At 35.4% G+C, this 24,057-nt stretch overlaps 1 protein-coding gene and 1 long non-coding RNA gene across 3 annotated transcripts in view; one reads left to right on the forward strand and one right to left on the reverse strand.

The window, feature by feature from the left end:
* LOC112044006 (uncharacterized) overlaps nucleotides 1–20,513 on the reverse strand; it is an 80,409-nt gene extending 59,896 nt beyond the window's left edge. Inside the window, exon 1 of one of the 2 annotated variants that reach the window (XM_052881737.1) lies at nucleotides 20,208–20,513. The gene's annotated coding sequence lies outside the window, so the exon portion shown is untranslated. The remainder of the gene's footprint in view (nucleotides 1–20,207) is intronic. The other variant, XM_024079725.2, reaches the window with a different exon arrangement.
* On the forward strand, nucleotides 13,579–16,048 carry LOC112044015 (uncharacterized). Its single transcript, XR_002886717.2, has 2 exons — nucleotides 13,579–14,359; nucleotides 15,722–16,048. It is a non-coding gene; the product is annotated as an uncharacterized LOC112044015 (long non-coding RNA).
* Nucleotides 20,514–24,057: the final 3,544 nt, after the last annotated feature.

Consider the following 24,057-nt stretch of genomic DNA (forward strand, 5'->3'; position numbering starts at 1 on the left):
AGGATGAAAATCTTCACCCCTTTCGGTTCCTACACGGCATCGTACCGGAACGCTAAATCGCTTGGCGGTACGTCTTTGCCGGTAGGGTGGTAACTAGCCACGGCCGAAGCCTCCCACCAGCCAGACCTGGACAAATCAAGGAAATCTCAATCTGCCGGGGATCGAACCCAGGACCTCCGTCTTGTAAATCCACCGCGCATACCACTGCGCCACGGAGGCCGTCACATTCTTTTTTTAAATTTTCATTATCCTCTTTTTTAACTGACCGACAAATTAAATATTTGATAAAGGTATCTAATCGTATACGCAAACCTATGGAGAGAGATCAATCAACTGTCATATTACTGTCAACGTTGGTAACTTTAGTCATCGCTATAAAGTACTCAACATACAATATCGTACACTTTTCACAATGCTTTCAAGCACTTAATGCGTTAACAGAAAAATAAGCTTTTAAGTCCACAACGTGTGAACGTAAGTGACCTTTTTCAGATTTGATTTCATTATTAATATTGACAGTATCACTTCAAAAAAAGTGGCTTATTATGTCCGATATATCACCCAGCGGCCGCGGGAGGTTTAAGTAACGTGCGTTTTGTAAATTTTTTCTCCAACAACGTAATAAATCATTTTCAACGTTCGCATTTGAATAACTGTGAATACATTAATCTTTGAATATTTTTTTTTCGAGGACTGTACAAATAGCAATTAATAATTATTACTCCTTTCATTTTACTTTGCTTAATACGTATGCACTTTCAATGATTTAATCTTTTATTTTGCTACTAGCTGACGCCGCGCGGTTTCACCCGCGTGGTACCCGTTCCCGTAAGGATACGGAGATAATATATAGCTTTTAGCCTTCCTCGATAAATGAGCAGTAGTTCCTGAGATTAGCGCGTTCAATCAAACAAACAAACTCTTCGGCTTTATAATATTAGTATTGATTTTGAAGTTTGCAACCCGACATTGCGTAACTTCCCCCGAGGATGTTCCGATGTAATATGTGTTGTGTGTTAAGAGTATTTTTTCAAACCTTTGTGGCGTATTCATATGTCGAACACAGACACGAAGTGATAGAACATTCTGTTACGCAAGCTATCAGAGATGATACAGTTTGAATTCCCCTTCCAGATTAAGGAGTTACCGTCTAAAGACAGTCGTCCCAAAAAAAATGTAATAGTAGTATCATTTTCCTTTTGCTGTTGGAAGTAGACAGCAATTTAGGCGGTAAGTGTAGCCCACACATATCGATATAGGTACGCTCGACTGGAATTAGCTCGCGGAACCGATGGCGAGCGAATGTCACGGCCGCGGACCAGTTCTAAGTGGTATCCATTGACATTTCCTTGCGATTGTCACTCAAACACATTCAATACACGAATTAGAGGATCGTGATCGCGATCGTGAATGATACTGGTTTAAGAGTAGTGACAAGTCTACTTGAGAAAGTTGCATCATTATCAGCCGAAAGACGTCCACTGGATATAGGCCTCTTGTAGGGACTTCCAAACACCAGGGTTTCGAGTCGCAAACTACCAAACTCTCTACAACCCGGTTGGTGTCGTGGATACGTCTTCTAGTGGGGGGTCGACCAAAACTGTGCTTTCCGGTGCGAGGTCGGTAAAAAGAAAGTTACAAAGGGGTAGAAACGTTTTCTTCTTCTGACTGTCAAACTATTAAATAATATCAAATCAAAATTCGTTTATTAACCCCCGACGCAAAAAGAGGGATCACATAAGGTTAACGTTCTTGTGTGTCTGTCTATCTATCTGTAGCATCATAGCTCCCAAACGGATGAAGCGATTTCAATTTAGTTTTTTTTGTACTAAAGCTGACTTACGAGTATGTGCAAGATTTCCTAGACATGTTTGATGAAAATCGAATGTCTCAAATAAAAGCGCACTGAAAGAGAATATTGATGACTTGATCGAGAGCGTTAATAATTTCAAGACCTTCGGGGGTTTTTAAAAATTTTCAATATTATGTTATTTCAAATAGGCTTAGTAAAATATATTATACATTATACACAAACACTTTTGAAACGTCAAGTTTGACCATTTGTAACGACACTACCTATGATTATGATGATAATCGTAGTTTGTCTTATGGTGTAGAATTATGTACTTTGATTATGAAAAAGTTTTTAATGTAGGTAGTTTCTCTACATTGTTTATTAGCTCCCAGCTCGCCACTGCAATATTAATAAACAAAGATAATGAACACGCGTCTATAAAATAAATATTGTTTCATTTCCTACTTGTATGGCCCGTGGCTGCTCGTACTTTGTACGTCATTGTAGGCCAATGATGCCTCGAGCTTATTTTTGTTTTGTTTTGCTTCGTCGACCACATCTAGTTCTTGCGTTCTACCTCATTTTAGGGATTATAATTTTTTTCTTTTTTTTTAATAATATGTGCCATATATTTTTTTTATTTTTTATACTTTATATGACCAACTATTCGGAAATTCCCCTCTAACTAGTCGGAAAAGACTGTGCTCGGAGTGGGTACGACAATAGACCAACGGTGCGGGGATCACTTTTACCGTTGAACTATTGAGGCTTATTCATGAACTGACAGTCAAAGATTTCATGATTTTTGACTTTTGTTTTATGAATAAAACATAAAAACTTTATAAAAATTCATATGAGTAATGAGTAAAGTAACGTAAAGTTGTTAAAAATAGTTGCAATAATAATTTCAGAAACAGTTGGATATTTATTTATTTGCATCAACACCCAAATCATTATTTAAAACCCTATTCTATATTATTTGTCCTTTTTCAGAAAATTTAACAATTTTATTAAATACAAAGTATAATACAAAACACTAATAAAATTTTATATAAAAACTAGCGGATGCCCGCGACTTCGTCCGCGTGAAACTCGATGTAAACTTTCAACTACCGCTACCCTACCCCTACCCTACCAATACCCTACCCCTACCCTACCCCTACCCTACCCCTACCCTACCCCTACCCTACCCCTACCTTACCCCTATCCTACCCCTACCCTACCCCTACCCTACCCCTACCCTACCCCTACCCTAACCCTACCCTACCCCTACCCTACCCCTACCCTAACCCTACCCTACCCCTACACTACCCCTACCCTACCCCTATGGCCGATTCTCAGACCTACTAAATATGCACAAAAAATTTCATCAAAATCGGTCGAGCCGTTTCGGAGGAGTTCAATGTCGAACACCGCGACACGAGAATTTTATATATTAGAAATAACTATTATTATTAGAATACTCATTTCTTTTCTCTTATATTATTAAGCTTTATGTATATAAAGCTTAATGCTTAAAGCTTAAAGCTTATGTACTTGCAGTACTCTGACCATGATCTAATAGATCAATGCCAAACAGTAAATCCACTAAACAAGGAAGGCCGCAAAGCCCTAGACACGTTTGATAACAATGCCAATAAAGCAAGGCGCGAGCGAAACAAAGTCGCTTGTAAGTCGAAACACTTCAAGAAGACGGATGGCTCTTACATAAGCGTGTTGTAACGCATTGTTAAACAAGCGGCGAGTGTCCATGTAACACCGCAGTCGGACGGTTGAGTGTACAATCAATATTACCTGATACGTTTTGGCTTGTTGTTATCGAGGAAGTTATCTTACACAAGGAAGGTTTTACGAATACGAACGCATTTCTTGCTAGACAATAATAAAAAAGCCTTCGTCTTTTTTATTTTTATTCTTTACAAGATAGCCCTTGACTACAATCTCACTTGATGGTAAGTGATGATGCAGTCTAAGATGGAAGCGGGCTTTGTTAGGAGGTGGATGAAAATTCACACCCCTTTCGGTTTCTACACGGCATCGTACCGGAACGCTAAATCACTTGGCGGTACGTCTTTGCCGGTAGGGTGGTAACTAGCCACGGCCGAAGCCTCCCACCAGCCAGACCTGGACTAATTAAGAAAACCTCAATCGGTCTTGAATAGTCAATCAATTGGTCTTGGTCAAGTCTTGAATGAAGAAAATATAGTGCTTCTCTCGCAAGTAGGTACTGGTAGTTACCCATCACTCTTCTTGGGCACCGCGTGTGTAATTTGTATTGTAGGTATATATAGGTTCGCCACAAATTAATAAGCAACTAATCTATGAGCGAAAATAAGATTTGGATGGTGGTTTTTATAAAAAAACTGAGTGATTTATTAGCTCACACTGATGCTTGCAATTTTTTCCCGAACAATGTTTACATAATCTTAGAAACGGTTGCGTGTCAAGTTAAAGGGTTGAATACACGAATGTTTACTACAGAAAACACTTTAGGGTGACTTATTTTTAACACTCCTATCATTTATGTGGTTTTTGTAGAGTTATAGAATAGTATATATGCAGCTTATTATTCAAAATACTCTCCGGCCTTTACTAGCCCTTACGTGATTACAACACTAAAAGCATGGCTATAGCTATCAATCTTTCTGTGAGTCAGGCCTGTGACTGTGATGTGTCCAATGTGTCATGATATAAGTACAAAGTATTACTAATAAAATAGTGTGCATACCTAATTATGAGAGTGTTATTGTAATTAATAAGACAATCGATTACCCTAGTTTTAATTGACACAGATACTTGTCATAGTTAATTACTTTGATCATTTAATATCAGATTAACCTAATAAAGTACAGACTAGGTGTGGAGGATTTTGGAGAGTCCAAACCACAGGGAGTGACGCGTTGAAATAAAACACGTAATTATTGTTATGTAGAGATGTGATCGCTTCAAGCTTCGGGAGTGAAGTGTGTGATTATTACATGGGTTGCTTTATTATATAGGCTTTGAAGCGTCCGCATTCCCTTATCTTTATTGCAGTAATAGTTTACAATATAAAGGAGACAGAGTTACATGTATAAAGGAGATGGTAATACAATGAGAGCGAGATAACAATATTGTAAGAATAGTACAATAAACATACAACAGAATGAGACAGTTAATATTAGAGTAGTTAAGCAATATAGAATATGATGGTTAAACAAATACATGGTTATAATATCGTATTTTAGTATAGTAAAGATATTTTAGTACACTATCAGATAATCTACATCGGCATGCAATTATATACAATAATTATTGCTCTTATAACTAATTATCTAAATAGAGATAATTCTTAATCACATACAGTTATTATTCTTAATGTAATAGGGATACATTACGTAAAGTAAGGGTAAAAACTTACTAATCAAGTAATCTAATATATACTTAATATTAACTATATTATAAGCGGATATATTAAATATGTACATTCACCCAAAGTATCGTCAACTAGAATTAGTGGCCTAACAATTCTTAACACTAGGTACAGATTTACACATAGTTATATACATTCATAGTTATCTCAATTCAAGAAATATTAAGATATCATACTACGATTATTCCAATCATGACTATCCCTTCCCTAGACATCCTTTATTTATTTTCCCTATAATGTATCCTACTCTATTACTACAATAAACACGTATAACTACGTTAACAAAATTGGTAATATTCCAACAACGTATTCCTACATAATCCAGGCGGAGATATGAAATAACGAGTTTCCGAAATAACTAATTGTATACTATTAATAATATGTCATTGAAAAATTACACATGAACGAGGGGTTATTTATTGTGCCAGTGCACAGCCGCACCATAAATCCATATTTTTTATATGACACCTTTATTTTTCAATCATTATTAAGTTTGCCTCCATATTTAATATTTTTGATGATAAATCATTCCGCATTTTCCTGTGATAGAAACCGCGTGGCAAACAATTTTATGTAAGCATAATAGAATACATCAAGCTATTTAATTATTAATTTATCAATATCGAATGAACTCTACAAACTATCTTGGAACGCCACCATCATAGGCGACTTTTGTAGGGACTTCCAAACACCATGGTCATGACTCCCTTGCATCCAGATAATCCTTACAACTCGCTTTATATCCACACTCCACCTATTGGGGGATCGAATAACACTGGCTTTAAACACTGTTACCATTCCAGCACCTTAGGGCGTCTAGGGCAGTCCTGGATTAGCCTCTAAGCTATTTAAGAAATTGCAAACGAGTTCACGAAAGTTAAAGCAATTTCAAAATTCGAACTTTTTAAATTGACATTTTGATACATAATATTCTACCCATGGTCCCTACGTCATACTATCTTTTTTAATCAATTATTATTTGTAATTTTTAATAGGTAAGTATAGGTAATAATTTAAATTTAGATTTTAAATTGTGTATTTTTGTTCTACAGTAATTAAAACGTGCCACTTAAAGCTACCTACACGTAGTATCACAAAATTTAACGACAATTATTAAGATGGTTCCCATTAAAATATTTGACTTCAAGATTCCACACCATAGGTTGTGAAAAGTGCTCACTTATTTGGTGTAAAGCTATATACTCTTAATTAAATTAACGATAATATGCAATGATTGCGCCTCAGTGCGGATTTTTGAGAGACAATTAAGTTTTCCAATGAAACGGAGTGACACTGTGTCAAAGATATCTGAACTTTTTAAAGTAACAGAAAGGACAAACGGTATCCAGTATTTTTCGGGCACACAAACATACGAGATTTCTTAGCTTGGGTGTTTGTGTGATTACTATTACCATCAGGGAAATAAAGTATAACTTTAAAGGACATACTTGTAGGACATTTCTTGAAAATTGCGCATTATTCACGAAAGTTTGTAGTAGAATATATCATAAATTAATTTAGTATCCCTAATAAACCCTTGCCAGTTTGAAGGATGAAAGTAAATTAAGTGTGAATGATAATTAAAATTGATATTAATATCTATATATTCAACTGTAATTGACCTTCTAGCTATGATTTTTGGAACGAAGTTCCTTATCGCGCGTTGCGAAAGGGGGCTGGAGGGAAAAAATTAATATTAAAAGTTGTAACGATACTTTTTGCTATAGTTGTATGCCGTGCGGCGTTCGCGTTTCTCTGTCTGTCTCTCTCTCTCTCATAGAAAGCAAACTAGTTATTATCGTTTCGTCTTTCTATTTCGCATTGAACAGCGTGGTGTCGCGACGATTATTTTTGAATGGGATGAGATGTAATGGGATGGTAATAGCGATAGCGATAACAATATCTATAGCGATAAAAATATCTACAGCGTTCTTAGGTATAGCGATAGCGATATCGATAGCGATAGCGATAACTTCGTTCCATCCGAGTGTCCATTGACACCTCTCAAGATTTGTTTTGCTTTTTGGCAAGACTCAAAGAATCTTGAATTCATTCCGAACAGTCAGTGTAAAATTGATTGAAAATGAGAATTTAAAACAGATTTTAATATGAATAGCTGCTTACACACTTCATTATATTTCTTACTTTTGAATACAAGGACAATTGACATTGAAATGTTCTCAGTTGCCGCTCTATCATTCTATTGTATCTCTTTAATTTATTTGATACTATTCGACATCTTCACCTTTCCATATTTACGAGTGGTCCTGACAAGATAATACGATAATGGCGACTTGAAAATAAAGATTAAAATTAAGTAAAACATATAATTGCAACTACCCGGGGAATATATTAATTTGTTAAAATGGTTTTCAACATAGCTTACCATTCAATTTTAAAGATTAAGGTCGAAAACAAAACAATTGTTTGATTTATCTTTTGTTTATATTACACATATTCATTATTCACGCATTTAACTTCTTCTCTAAAATATACAAATATATGTTTTCTTTATTTTTCAACGACAGCATAGCCGTTGATTATGATCTCACTTGATGTTAAGTAACGATACAGTTTTAAGTAGGAAGCGGGCTTACTTGAAAAGGTACAAGTTTACTTATTCAACCCAATACTTCTGATATGGGGCGTAATAACGGAACGTCAAATCGCTTACGCACGCACGAAAGATATCTACCACCGGGTCATATTTCATGTATGTATATGAATGAATTCAGAACCTTTCTTTTAAAAACCATACAAACTGCACTAAAGATAGTCCCTGTACCACAATAAACACACACACTTATTTACGTATTAACAATATTAAAGTGGATATAACCTCAAGTTGTCAAATGTCAAAGTCGCTATAGATCATGAGAATACATAAATACAAAACCCCAAATTATTTTAATGCATTGAATATAGCATCCTGAACACACGAACTACTTTCACGGTAGCAGTAAAGCCTTCTGCACACGACGACGTTTTCACGCACTGTTAAAAACGTCGGAAGTAAGTAAAATAATCACTCAACGATTGGACCAAATTTCATTTATGTATTTCATAAACTACTTGGATAAAAATACCATTTTATTTATAATTTTAGTTCTATATTGATGGTTTGCTTTTTCTACAATTCTCTAAATCTCAAAGATATCCTTAGAGTCGTAGCCACTTTCTTCTAGCTCTTAAGATCAGCCATCCGTGAGACGGCAGTTGTGGTCATTTTAGGGGCTGTACTACCAACACACGATTAAAAGAAAACGGCGTTAGTGAAAAATAAATAAAACCCAATTAAGTAAACATACTTGCGTTTAACAGCGCGTATTTTAAACGCCGACAACCCGCGACGTATAGTCAAGTGCAGAGTCAATAAATTCGATTAAAAGATTAAAATCGTTCAAGAACGAAAATGATTAATAACACTTTGATATTCGATAACTCCTTATAGCAACACATTCAATAAAAGGTGGTTGGCTTTAACGCTCCTTATTTGGTAACAGAAGATGTTACCGCGTTACAGTGTTACCGTGTTACCGATCATATCGACTGGTTGGTAACGTTAATGTAATCGGTATTGCAGGATACTTTTCTTTCATCTTTTATTGCGTGCCGCTAGTGAAAGTATGCCTCGTGGACCCAGTGGTTAAGTTGATGACACTCCCATGATATGCGGGCGACGGGGGGAAAGATTGCGAGGGTGTGAAATCGTGCGGGGAAGTGAGGTGCATCGGTCGCCCCCCGGCCCGCGAGGACCATCTGGAGTGGTGTGAAAGAAGTTGCCAAGCTATACAAACAGTTCTTGTGTTCCCGTTCTGAGAATTATTATACTGTACTATTTTTCTCGTCCAAGATATTCGGTACTATGGGCTCAAAGTTTCTTCTTCCTGTAAGGATAAACCTGTCCCAAAAAATAAGTAAGTAATATGACGAATTGAGAACGATTTGAGAGCTTTGAGATATTTTGTAAAAAGACTATGAGGATAGTATAAAAATTTTGAACAAGTTATGTTTCAGAATAATGGTTGGCACAGACTAGCCTACCCAATGTTCACTGGAATACCATCACTTGTAAGAGAGCTAAGAGCGAGAGCTAATTTAAAAGTATATTAATTTAACGGAAAATTAAAAGGACTTGACATACTTGCTGAATTAAACAAAGTTATTGGTGATTATTTAAAATGTCCTCATAAGAGTGATAAGTTTATGATATTGTTCTGTCAAATTTCATCTCATATGAAATGATAATTGTATTTTAATTTCCGGATTCCGTACCTACTCATTAAACGGACGAAATATTAAAAGGTTGAGAAACAATAATCGTGGTAACGGATATCATCACTCCATAACTATTTATATGTAGATTTGTCGCAGATATAACAACATGCTCCAAATTAAATAACAAAAGCGGCCAAGTGCGAGTTGAACTCACGTGACGAGGGTTCCGAACGATGTTTTACTATCATGTTTGTTATCGGCTTCAGTGTGCTCGTGGCGTTCGAGCCGTCCACATCTCTTGTTGTGTTTTCCATGTTAACGAAACTGTAACGAAAACAAAACCTCTTCCTTTGATTCGGAGGGCGTATGTTCGAATCCGGAAATCCGCTAAAATTATTTTTATAGCTGGTTATGGTTTTTTAATTATATTTTCCAACCCAGTGCGTCTTTTTGGTAGATTTCGTATTTAATTTCAGCCTTATAAGTTGTTTCCAGAAATGATCACGAGCCTCAATTCAACTTAATATACGTATAACTTATACACAGAAATACATTTAATTATAAAGAGGGATATAGACACTACGCGCATAAAAAAAGTACCTACCATTATAAATACTAGGTAGTCAGGGATCTGTAGAACATTTTGTACAACTGATTACAATCAAGTTAATTTTTCGTGAGTAGCTTCATCTCGATGGGACGATCAACTTTTTTATTTGCGAAAATTGCGTGGTACATTATCTTGTTCCGACACCCAAAAATTTTTATTTCCTGGTAACTCAGTTAACTATCAGAATCAAGAATTTTCGTAAATATAAAAGTTGGTCGTCTCGTCTCATCGAGATGAAGCTACTCACGATAAATTAACTTGATAGTGATTACTATTTATTACAACTGAGTAGTTGTAAAAAAATGTTCTACGGATCCCGGACTATAAACTTCATAAACAGCTCTAAAATATACTTCATCTATGTACTTGTCGAGTCTATTTAAGTACTCGCATACCTCAGTACTTCCGCGTTGGTATTCTAATTATTATGTGATCAATCTGTTCGCTCCTCTCTCAAATGTTATGGAGCAAAAAACGTTGAAAGATTTTACAAGCAGTTGCCAATCAAAAACAATACTTCGACACAAGGGTGCCTTCACACACTTTCGCTGCTGAACGTTCGATTTTTTCGCTACGCGTATTTACACTTTATATGATATATAAACGATTTTAATAAGCTTATGTTAATGAATGCAATATAAAACGCTGATAATAAAAAAGGGGTAAAGTCAAGAGGAAGTTAAAAGGGACTGACCAAAAACTATAGGCAAAATTTCTCTAAAATGTTCAATATTGTATTTAAGAAGCAAGAATATTTTTAACTAAAAAATAGTAGTAATCTCTGTAGATTAATAGTAGATTATTTAAAATAAAAAAATATACCTACGTTATATATCATAACTATGTATATAATATGGATTTTAACAGAATGTACCTCCTGACATAATCTATAACATAACCAAATTCTGAGATCGTTTTAGTTTGCTGAGGTGGCAATTCCACGTATAAATTATATTCCAATAATAAATTAAATAACATAATTGACTGCAAAATAATAATAATAGCTCCCAAAATTTACTGCACTTCTACGATGACAAATTTGTTTTATAGGAAACCAAAACCAGTTCCTTTCTATCATATATATACACGAAATATAGCGTGTTTGGGTAATAAATAATTAAATATCCCAAATATTTTACCCCGAATCGGTGTAATGACACCCTCGCACTGTCTCACCCGAATCACATAAATCTTTATTATTCTCCAATTAAACTTTACTCAATCTTCCTGTAATAAAATGTAAGTAGTCCGAAATAATTTAAGACCAGAAGGCTTTACAATGCAAATACAGATTGCTTATTTGTGTATTAATTTACAGCCTCATGAATAAACAAAGCGCAATTAATTATAACGACTATAGACGCCGATTATTTGGTATGGTTTTAAATGTCACAAATCACAAGACAGGAGTGCAATTCCGCTATTTTACACTCGTCGACGAACTTTTCGTCTGTTCTCACGTCAATTATTATTAAAATTTGACCTCTATGGATGGCAAAATTAATTTGTCACTAACAACGAAGTTGCCATAGAAACGAAAGATGTCACAGTGACAATGCAGGGACGGTTTTCCTTCCCACTGACAGCCACATCTTCTTGTAGCTACAACCCATCTCAACCGTACCTACCTCATGCCATAGAATTTTCCCTTTTAATAAAAACTTTCCTTGTAAACTGAAGGTCTGTAGCCTGCATAAAGGTGCATTAAATTGAAACATACACCACCAATATATAATTCATAAATTAAATAATTAGAAAAAGTCCAAACATAGTGATTTGGTGCCCGACATGCGGTGTAAAAGTGTACAACAGTCTACATATATACTACAGCCTTTCCTAATGAGTACTGTTTATCAGCAAACAAATTAAAAATGAATGTAATGTAAAAAAAATAAGGTAATTATAATTAACTTATTTTTAAATGAATGAAAATAAATTTGATTAATAAGCTTAGAACAATTAGATATGGTTAATATATTTTTATATAACATTTTATAAACAAAACATACTTCATGAAATGACTTGCGTTTTCTATCTTCATTTCTAATTCATTTGTCGGTAAACAGTACTCATCAAGAAAGGCTGTAGTATAGTAGAGGTGGTAAGAAATTAAGCTGGAAAGAGCTTCATTCATAAGTCATGCCTAAAACCCTCTAAATATAATTTACAGGTAAATGATATTTATAGGGTTTTAGTTATGACTTGCGTTCTAGTGAACAGAAATACTTACATTGAAAAATAAAAATCAACAATAGGAAATAATACTATACCACAGAAAACATTTGTACAAGTAACTATACGTTAAAAAAGGTAAACATTCGGTTTACGGCACACGAAAAACAAAACACAACCGGCAGTATACCGCTAGTGTCTAGAGTCTAGACAGTGTTATTGAAAATACCAGTCACCTACGTAAGCTGAGCTGAAACGTTATCTATTATGGTGAAACCACACCCATCGTTTCATTATCAATCGTTCGACCTTTCAACCAAAATAATTTAAATCGATGAATCGCGTAGTTAATTTTGTTGATTCTATTTCACATAAAAGCAAATAGGTAAAGTTTTTTAAAATTACCAAACCGACTTTCATAAAAATGAAATGGGACCAATTTGAAAGTATACCCACTCTTTCAAACAAAAAATAATTTTCAAAGTTGGTGAGTAAATGACCAAGTTATGATAACAATAATGAAACTGTCGCCGTTCATAATGAAACTGTAAACAGGGACACTTTTCGAATAAGAAGACACCGACAATCTAAAGACCGATGTAGTGACACCCTTAAAAATGCGATATATGCTACTGATGGCATTAAATAGACGAGCTATGACCACAGGAGCCTTAAATGTCATGATACCTGAAGACGTTGACCGCGCACAGTCGTAATGCTGTCAAAGGCTTTATAATTGCCCAGACGTTAAAATGTAGCACAGAATTCCAGATCAATTTAAATGTAAATGCAAAAAACTGTGCAAAAGAAGGTAGGTAATTATTTTTATACTACTAGTCACTAGTTACTAGGTAAGTACTAGTTTCTATAATAGGTACTTGTTTTTTTATACTATAAGAACTATATGACAGACATACCTAAGTGATAGCTGATAAATCCATCTGATTTTAAGTAGTATTAACTGTCTCAGCCAATCATCTTATTTAATTACCTACCATCGTTTAACTACGGCGTTTAACTACCATCCTGACTGAATATCAGTCAGGATGGTAGTTAAACGCCGCAAACTAAGTAGAAAGGCTAGGCCTACGAACTAGTAGTAATAATAGTATCGTAACATTACATTGGTAAAGATTTCTCGTAAAAGTAACAAAAAAGCTCTTATTTGGCTCTGACGCAGTGCCTTGGAGGCTGTATCAAAAATAATTGAAATGGTAAAGATTTCTCGTAAAAGTAACAAAAAAGCACGCCTAAAATATATATGACAGTGACTTAACGTATGTTTCCAATTTTTGGGCTATCTAGGGGGGGGGGGGGGGGGGGGGGAAATGTGGATTACTTGCATTTTACTAATTTTGCATCCACACGTGTCATACATACAGATACATCTGATACAACGGTAGCTACGCCCCTGGTCTGACGTAACCATTGCCTAGATATAGCAGAGCACTTTAAGAATATGGTCTACAATGTTTTACTCCGTTATGATACTGAGTATTTTTAGAAGCATTTCATTTTATATTCTACTGATTAACGTTATAAAAACCGTCCCAATGCCTCTTCAAAATTAAAACAAAACAATAATCTTGGGGTCCGACGCCTGAATTATGTTCTGTCTGTAATTAATTCGGTAAGTATCCGATTACTGCTCGATTTAGGTACGAATACAAACAGATTTATTTCGACAGCTATTTCATTTCTGAAACTTGCTACCTCCGAAAGTAACATAGGCCAAACTACAGAACATATTAAAAGCTAAAGCTGACGCTTTCATCCGATCTGGCGATTGGGGAATGATTTCTCATACCTGGTAAGAAATGTAAAAAAAAACATTTAAATAATAGGTACCTACGTAAAAACACCTGACAATTGAAGATCCGGATTCTTGAAATAGTCCGTGCTAATCGGACATGTCCAGCTATTTTAAAGAAGGGTTTTTTTTTCTCCTTTTAATCCAATATTGTTTATATTCAATACTAAAGTATAACCCACCCAGTACCCACCGGTACACGTTGCTCGCGACACGGCATTTCACGTAGTTTATAGGACAGGTCTAAGAGTCCTTCCTCTCCGACCGCATTGTGTTAAAAGATCATATCCACATAAATAAGTCTCGATAGAGTTGTACGCAAAAAGAGAATGGTTCCAACTGGTAAGTTATTTTGATACTATATCTGGACCGGCGGACGTATATGTGAATGTTTCGAATATATTTTGTTTACAAACAGATATTACCTCCTACATGAGGTTTTTGTATCGTAAAACTTAAAACAATTCTGAAATCGTCTTTTGGTTCTGATTGTAAAAGCTGGGAAATAAATTGTTTGACAATTTTTTTTTCGAGATTTCCTTGTCGCTTTATGTAGATATGTAGAGCTAAGTTATAAGTTCATCAGTCAGAAGAGTAACTTATAAAATATAGATCCCGCGATGTGTAGCGAAAACAGCGATAGGTCCATTTCAGTAAATATTTTTCGCTATTTTTACTAATAATATTATAAACTATCTGACGCCGCGCGGTTTCACCCGCGTGGTTCCTATTCCCGTAAGAATATGGGGATAATATATAGCTTATAGCCTTCGTCGATAAATGGGCTATCTAACACTGAAAGAATTTTTTAAATCGGACCAGTAGTTCCTGAGATTAGCGCGTTCAATCAAACAAACAAACAAACTCTTCAGCTTTATAATATTAGTATAGATTAAAAAGCATTTGTGTAAGTTTGTCTGTTTTTGGTGTGAAAAAAAAAGTGAAATTAATAACATGTACAGTCTACACCACTTGATAGCAAAAAAATCCATCGAAATCGACATAGATTTGATGACATAAGAACAACATACATCGTAGACCAATAAACACAAATGAACCTTTCAAAATGTCATTTTACTGTTACATATAAGAAAGCAGCACTTGTTTCAACAAGTAAATAGGTACTAAAAAAATAATCCATGGTCCCAAAATACAAATATGGGAGACATAATTTGCAGTTAATAAAATTCTGTTTGCACCGTTTATGTAGCGACGTGAGCGTGTTAATTATTAACATAATGAATTATTGAGTCTGTTTATTATATTTTGCTAGCGCATGACTACACGAGAGATATGTCGCATCACATATCTGCGTAAATCTTAGCCCCAAAAGTCTAATAAAATCCCATATGAAGATTGAAATTCTCAAGAATATTTTTTTTATATTATTGCTAGAAGTGCTTGAAACTGTTGAATTAAAAAGCTTTCTTACAGAATAGCGCTAAAAGAAGCGAAAATACAAACTTTAAGAAAATCTATTTGTCCTAGGAATTGGATATATCTATCAAGAAGCTCCAGCAATGCGTTATTCATGGTTTAGTTTATTTATTTACTGTGGTTTAGTAGTCTACATATATGCCTACGTCTAGATTGTAGGGGTAATCGCTGGATCTACCAAACCATTTTGAAAATTCTTTTACCTATAGAATGCCACGTTAATATTGAGTAATTTTTAGTAATCATAGTCATATTTTATCACCACAGGAACGGGAACTACGCCAGGAAACTGCGGAGCGTCTGCTTGTGCTAGATTAAGACACGGGCATATTTATCTGTGACACGGACAAAATGTTTTGAAACAAAAAGTATTTAGTGTGTCTTCGAGTACCTCGAGGCGTCGAAACAACGCCGCCGTGTTTCATGTATGCCTTATAAATATATAATTATGAAAAAAATACGCATCGCCAAATTCAGACGGCCATCTGGCACTGAGGTGTAAAAGTAACAAGTGCTTAAGAGAACCGCCTGACAACTGTGAAACTGAAAGTAACCCATTGTCTTTAAATGCGCAAATAAATCTTGTTGCGTTGACGGATTGAGATTTATTGCTTAACTAACATTAACTATGCGTGTATCTATATCTTATATCGTCGTTATCAACCCATATCCGGCTCACTGTTGAGCTTGAGTCTCCTCTCAGAATGAGAGGGGTTAGGCCAATAGTTCACCACGCTGGCCCAATATGGATTGGCAGACTCACACGCAGAGAATTAAGAAAATTCTCAGGTATGCAGGTTTCCTCACGATGTTTTTCTCCACCGTTTGAGACACGTGATACAATTTTTTAAAATGCACACAACTGAGGTGCATGCCCTGGACTGGATTCGAACCCACACCCTTCGAAATCGGAGGCAGAGGTCGTATCCACTGGGCTATCACGGTATTATGTCCCATATAGATAAATCGCCAAACCGTAATGGAGCAGCATGATGGGCTAGCCCTATATTAAGCCATTTTAAATAGGAAATAGGCAATTTTTTTTTCTGATGGAGTAAGTGCCGTAGGCTCCTTAATGGGACCTCAGCCACGTCACCGGGGGCGGCGAGCGCAGAAGCATCGCCTGATGGGGCCCGAAGGCAGAAGCAGAAGATGAAAGCAGAACGACACTCTAAGGGCGTCTCCTCTGAGACTCGGACGTCGGCTTAGAGAAATAGGCAACGCGGCTCTGGAAAGTTACGAATGAACAGTTTACAAGGTAAAGAGAGGTCCACAACTTCACATATTTTTTAACTAGCTGATTCCGCGCGGTTTGGAATAATAATATAGCCTTCCTCGAAAAATGGGCTGTCTAACACTGAAAGAATTTTTCAAATCGGAGCAGTAGTTCCTGAGATTAGCGCGTTCAATCAAACAAACTCTTCAGTTTTCTATCATTAGTATAGATTGCGCGAATTTATCTTTTAGTGAATTATTACTTTATAGATGTATTGTAAATGTTAATTAATAGCTTTACTAACTGCTAATGGATTACATTATATCCGCACAATAGGTATCTGCATAAAATCTTATTTTATGCAACATATTAATTTTATATTGATCCAATAAAACCTAATTTATCATATTAATTCATAATAATGTAAATGCATATGTAAATATTTTAACTGGCACTTCAAACCATTCATATATCTAATGTACCTACCTACATGTGCATTGATGTGTGTGTCTATGAAAGCGAAAGTCGTACTGAAAAATGACTGAAAGTGATAAGTATCTCATCGTCATCATTCATAAATAATTACTATGTATGAGCAAATTGAAACTATGCTAAGATGTCGGATAAAAATGTTTTAAATACCTACACTTGAAATATATCAATAACGCTTGATCTTACAAAGAAAGTCATTGCATCTATGTAAGCAATGCTACATAGGTGCAATGAATGACTTTCTATAATATAACAAGATAATGTATACCTATAGTATAATATTTACCTACACAAGCTAACCCGGTGGACACCTAACAGATATTCTATCTCCCAATTTAAACCAAACTGCAAAATGTCCAAAATTTCGTTAAAATCTGTTCATTAAAACTTAATCGCAGACAAACTATGTGTCGCCATTTTTATATATTTGAAAGGATATCTTGTTGGTAAATATGATAACTTGAAAGTTAATTCAGAGTCCATTTTGTGCACTCCGAGTCGTGATATGATAAAAGTGGCATTCGATTAACATTATAAGCGTAAAAATGCGACTACCACGCGCGATCGTTGCGAGAAAGATCACATGGCAAATCATCTTTTTTTTTAATTGGAAATGTCAGTCGCTATCGCGTTACCGGTTTTGGGTTTGTTAAAACCCCGCGTTTTTCTTTGGTTCATTAGCTCCGATATAAATAGTAGCCAAATACCTAGTCGCCCTGCTTTTTTTTAATACGAATGTGATATGAGATTTTATAGACAATTTAAACGAGTCTCGAGGCCAGACCAGGCGTGGAAGTTATGCCATTTTGTATGGAACAGGTGGAAACCGCATAAAGTATTGTTTTTGTAAAGTTGTAAGTAGAAAATATTGTTTCACGTATAGACTAGAAATCAAAAAGATTTGTTACCTATATCTATTGTTACTTTATTTTTGTATAATAATTGTTAATTTTGTAAAGATGAAACCCAGTCTCAAAAAAAAATCGGGCCCAAATTATACGAATGATACAGAGCTGTAAATTGGCCATAAATTAGGACAATTAAGGAGAACTCATGAGGCTAATTTTCAAAGAAATCTAAATTTGCTTTATCAGTTCAATTACTTTTACAATTGGGTAATAATTTTGATGCTAAGTGAAAAACATCGCCAATAGCCAGCGACGTGCACAAGGTTTTAAAAAGGGTATGAACTATACGTACAAAACGAAAAATTCTTTCTCCAACACAGGTTCCTCAGGGTAGGCAAAGCGTTTACCTATATATCTTTGAAGTGCACGCCTCTGCCTATAACACAATACGATATCAAGGCACACTCGCTCTTAGTCTTAGCCCGCCAAGAAAATCTCTTATCTAATTTCGATCCACAGCTTTGCGTCCTTCCACCTGAGACATACTTATGATTTTCATGTTATGTGATTTGACTGACTACCCATTTATCGGTATAAAAGAGTGTGGGTGCCAATGCCCGAAGGTTCATGGGGAAAAGCTCTCATCCGAACAAGCTCGTAGATACTCATTAATCAAAAACTGTGTTTAAAAGCTACTAGGCAAGTAGGTAGTTAGTAAATATATTACTTTTCTGCTCTAAACTAAAAATTTAAAGTTTCACTTTTTTCACCTTTAAATGAAACGAAAAAAATTATAAAGTAACAGTATTTTTGTCGATGTTTTACCTTAACCAGCCAAAGGTTCAAAGTTTTTTTTATAGCGGTTTCAGATTCATTTTACAGGAATTCAATTAAAATCTGATAAATGGCTTTTTAAAAAAAAAAAAGATACCTATTGCCAGAGTTTTTCACTCAACTCGTATCAGTTTTTCACTCTATTGCAGTTGATAGTAAAAAATTCTCATTTTTTAATTATTTTTTGTGGAATAAAGTATTAAGCTCCTAGTGCTATTAAATCTTTGTGTTAATAGAAAAGTTGGTGCGTCCTCTAAACAGCAACACTAATGTATTTTTTTCATGTGTCATATTTTTATCTTTTTTTTTATTTAATATATATAGTCGAAACATGAGGTTGTTATACGACCTTGTGATAATTTATGTTTAATTTATACATCTTATATATGCAAATAGGTTGAGCTTAATAGAATTATCGCCTAGAAAACGAATAAAGAAATTTGAGAAAAATTAAGAAAACAGGTATCATTTTAGAATGTGTCTAGAAAAATCTATAATACTCGTACTCGGTGTTTTTTATACTACGAGAAGCAGCAAGCGACAAATATTTTTATGTGATATTGCTATTTGGTTTTATTCGGTACATAGAATTTTCTGGAGTAGGTAGGTAGAGGTACCTACCTACTTAAGGCTATATGAATAAGGACTTTATATTGTAGTAGCCTAGTAGATTTAGGGGAAGTACCTACCTACAATTACTATGCCTGCTAATTTCTGTTACAGTTTCAAGGATAATTTTTGATTGTGTTGATGGATAAATCAGAAATTGTAGAGGGGTTACCTCGTGAAGGCCGCAGAATGTGAGTATTCCTCATGCTGATTGCTGTGTTATTCGAATTATATTTATGTTTATAATGTTTATACTTAATAATATTCGTAATACTCTACTAGGTAATAACCTACACAATTTTGTAGAAATATTGTTTATTTAGCGGACTTATTTTTGTCTGTACCTAAATATTATTCCAGAAAAGCTTATATCAACAATAAATCCGATTATTCGTATAAAAAGGTAACAACAAACATGGTATTTTTTTCATTCTACCTAGTAAATAATAATAACATTCGAAATAAAATAAAGGTATGTAATAAAAAAATATTTTTTTATATTTTTACAAAAAACTGTTACATTACACCTTTTGTATTTTTATCGATACCAGATAAAAATAATAAATAGTTGAAGCATATTCAAGCAACATGTTTTCGAATTATTTTGTTTGTTATTTCATTACTTTTTTGTAAAAATTTAAATAAATATTTTATTATATAATTTTATTTAAGGCGTCCATTTATTTATTTTTGTTACATGCAACTTACGTCTACCAAATAAATTCATAATAAATAATTATTTAATTTTACTTACCTCAAAAAAATCCAAAAATCACGTGAAATAAAACACTAAAATTCCAAGAGTCCAACACTATTCAATATAGAGAGCACGGTATCGAAAGAAAAACCAAAACTGTTCTAAATTCAAAAGGCGCGCGAAGCCGCACAAAATGTGTCAGTGGTGTGCAGACGGCCTAGGGCGGCACGCGGCGCGAATAACAATGGCGGACGATTCGAAAATATTCGGGATTTATTTCCTAAATATATTTTGGAGCGACAGTTGCGGCCTTTTGTGCGGCACTGCGATACACCCGAGACTGGCACAAAACGCCAGGACATCGACTTTATAAATTAACTTTGTCCATCACAATGCGTGTAACTGTACAGCTTTAAGTTTCGGTGCTCTATGGGCGACGTGTTTGTCGCACGCTAATTGTTTTCGAGACGTCGATATAAACGAGAGTCCATTAACCCAGAAACGATGAATTAGCACATTTTTTTTTTAAACCTCAAACATTAAGACGCACATCCTTCGTGGTCTACTTGCGGTACGATCGTGGTGGTTAGCAACTTTCAACCAAGACAGTAACTTCGTGAAAATATACGTGTCGAAGAGTTGCTCTTTACTTGTATCTTTATTTTAAGGCCATTACAGAACATAAAGGACTTAAGCTGCGCTTAAGCAGATGGCCAAGGTTTTTAAATTGTTTTTCATAAATTTCACATTAAACACCTTAACTTCCGAGAGCCGTGATAGTGGTCCGGGGCATGCACCTCCAAGTTTTTAGTTGTGTGCATTTAAGAACTTAAATATCACGTATCTCAAATGGTATAGGAAAAACATCGTGAGGAAACCTGCATACCAGAGAATTTTCTTAATTTTCTGCGTGTATAAAGTCTGCCAATCCGCATTAGGCCAGCGTGGAGGACTATTAGCCTAATCCCTCTCATTCTGACAGGAGACTCGAGCTCAGCAGTGAGCGGAATATGGGTTGATAGTTATGATGATGACCTTAACTTCTAGGACTCTACATACAAATGTTCATCCCCTGCGCCTATTTTGCTAAGCCACTTTCATCCGATGTCAGCCACTGACCATCAATTATTCTTACGATCTTGCTGCGCTTTACGGAACTGCACTTAAGTTGCGCTTTAAGCGGATGTCCATAGATTTTAAATTGTTTTTCATAAATACCACATTAAATCCTTACAATCAGGACATTTGCCTAGAGCGGCAAAAATGAAGTGTGGCAAAATTTACTTATTTCCCAGCAGACTTATTTTACCTCTGCGTTTGGGTCACAGGAATTAGTATGTATAGTGTATCTACTAAATTTCAACTTAATTGGTCCAAGATTCGTAGATTCGGAGAGTATTGACTGTGTCAGACAGACACTCGAGAGATCTTACAAGGGTTCCGTTTTTGTACATACACGCTCGTACGCTCGGAACCCTAAAAACAGTATTTTGGGTGTATAAAAAGGGCGGCTAAATTTATCTTTGCCCGGAGCGGATTTTAATTGCTGGATCGGGACCTGCCTATGCACCAAACTTCTGCTAGGCTATTCTCTAACAATGTTTTGTATAACTCGCAAGTGCAAGTTTTGAATTCACCTCTATTTTTCTCATTTTATAGTATTGTGTTAGACAGAGAGAGAAAGAGGTGAATTCGAAACTCGCACTTGCGAGTTATACAAAACATTGTTGAGAATAGCCGCGCATGTTCGCTCTACACTCTACAGGTCGCCATTGACGGTCAATTATTCTCACGTTTCTGAAAAGCAAACGTACCCATGCGGCATACTATACAAGTCATGTACGCATTGACCAACAAACGATCAATTATAGTCGTGGGTGCTACAGAAATGTGAGAATAATTGACCGTTTGTGGCTAGCATAATAATGTACACCTACATGCAGCCTTCCTTAGCCTCTTGCTCAGGGAGGACCATAACTTTGGCGTATACCTAGGTAGATACTATATTACCATATTTATTTAAAATTACCCTCAGTAGCTCTTAACCTAAAATTACAGTAGATTTGAATCTTACTGATATACGTAGGGACCTGCCCATTTGCTTGAAATTATCTAAGGATCTTTGCTCTCCATAAATTACCGGGGTCGTTGACCTACCGTCTGGCAGTATGAAATAATAATAAGACCGCTATTCTGTCACATTGTAGGTGCGACCTTGTCGAATTGGACGAATTTGAAAGGACTTGTAGATTTTTTTTAAAATATCATAGTTTTCGTTAAATAGGTACCTATAGATAAGTATTTTATGTCCTGCGTCAGAGACGATTCTCGTGAGGAGGAAAGACATTTGTCGACTAATATTGCTCTTTCTACTGTCGCAACGCAACGAATTTTCATTTGACATTTGTCATCTTCTCTTCTCGAAATATGTCGTAGTGCATGTTAATTGTACAGTTATTGCCACTTCGATGAGAAGCTGTAACCCAGTGGCAAAACTAACAATCAAGACTGTGTCACAACACTGTGTCTTTAACAACGATATCTTATACCATAGATATGTTACGTGCCTACAAAATCACCTCATAGTGATCCGAATTTAGTTACTGTACAAGCGAACACATGCACAATTTTGTGTCTAATACCTTTTTTTACAGTTCCTGAACACACAACTCGACATTGTATATATCTAGTGTATCATCATCATCATATCAGCCGATGGACTTCCACTGCAGTACATGGGCCTTTTGTAGGGACTTCCTAACATCACGATATTGAGCCACCTGCATCCAGCGAATCCATGCGACTCGCTTGATGTCGTCAGTCCACCTGATGAACTTACAGCCTCAAAATAATTAATGTAACGTAACTCCCTTTTTCTAACTTTAATTTTAAGTTTTCGACTTTTATTATAACCATTATCTCCAAAGAGTTAGCTTTAGCGTTTTCTATGTTCTTAGATTGTCTCTTAGCATATCCTGACGTTACAAAAGTGCTTGTAAACTTAATTGTATAATTAATCAATTTTGACTTAGATTTTAAACATTTGAGACTTGTTTCAAATAGATAGTAGTTACATGACATGCTACTTATAATATAAGTAGCATATTTTTTACGTGGTGACTACCTGGGTAGGTATCATGTTTTTTTGTGATTCAATCATTAAGTAAAGCCCCTTTGCGTCACATTCTTGCCGATCTTAAATTTTTTCTGACTATAATCACAATAACATGAAATGTCAGACGATTTAATAATTTGAATAATGGTGATCGTATATCATATTCAAAATTTATTTATTTCAAGTTAACAAACATTTTTGAAACGTCACATATTTTGATATATGTAACCAACCGAGATCGATCGGTTTCGGCCAAAATAGGCCGAAACGATACTTTCGCCGAAACCGAAACTGATTTCAGAAGTAGTCGTGCACGCTCACTTGACTATTTAACCTTATGCAAAGTCAAAACTTATAACATTATTGTTTTTTAATTACGAGAGTTCCAAACGCGCCCCGACATCAAGCCCACACTCGTCTATCTTCGTTTACGTGTGTAGAAGCATAGTCAGTGTACTATAACATAAAGTAATATCTACCCGATTATTCTTAAACTATGGAGATTCATAATCGTAGACGCAGGGCCGGCCCGTCCATACGGCGAACGGAGCGGTCGCCCCAGACGCCAGATCCTAGAGGGCGCCTAAATGGTAAAGAACAATATTTTGAATTGTCTTTATTTTTAGTGCGCGGGCGCCATCACTTTGCCATCCGGTGTCCGGGAGTATGATTTTAGAAGTTATCGATATTCTATTACCTACTTCTAAAATTACACAATCTCTCACTCACTCACAATTGGCACTTATAATTATTATTAGGATCCTGGAGCAAAAAGGAGAGGCGCCATAATCG

Source organism: Bicyclus anynana, chromosome 5, assembly GCF_947172395.1.
Source record: "Bicyclus anynana chromosome 5, ilBicAnyn1.1, whole genome shotgun sequence".
NCBI lineage: Eukaryota > Metazoa > Arthropoda > Insecta > Lepidoptera > Nymphalidae > Bicyclus > Bicyclus anynana.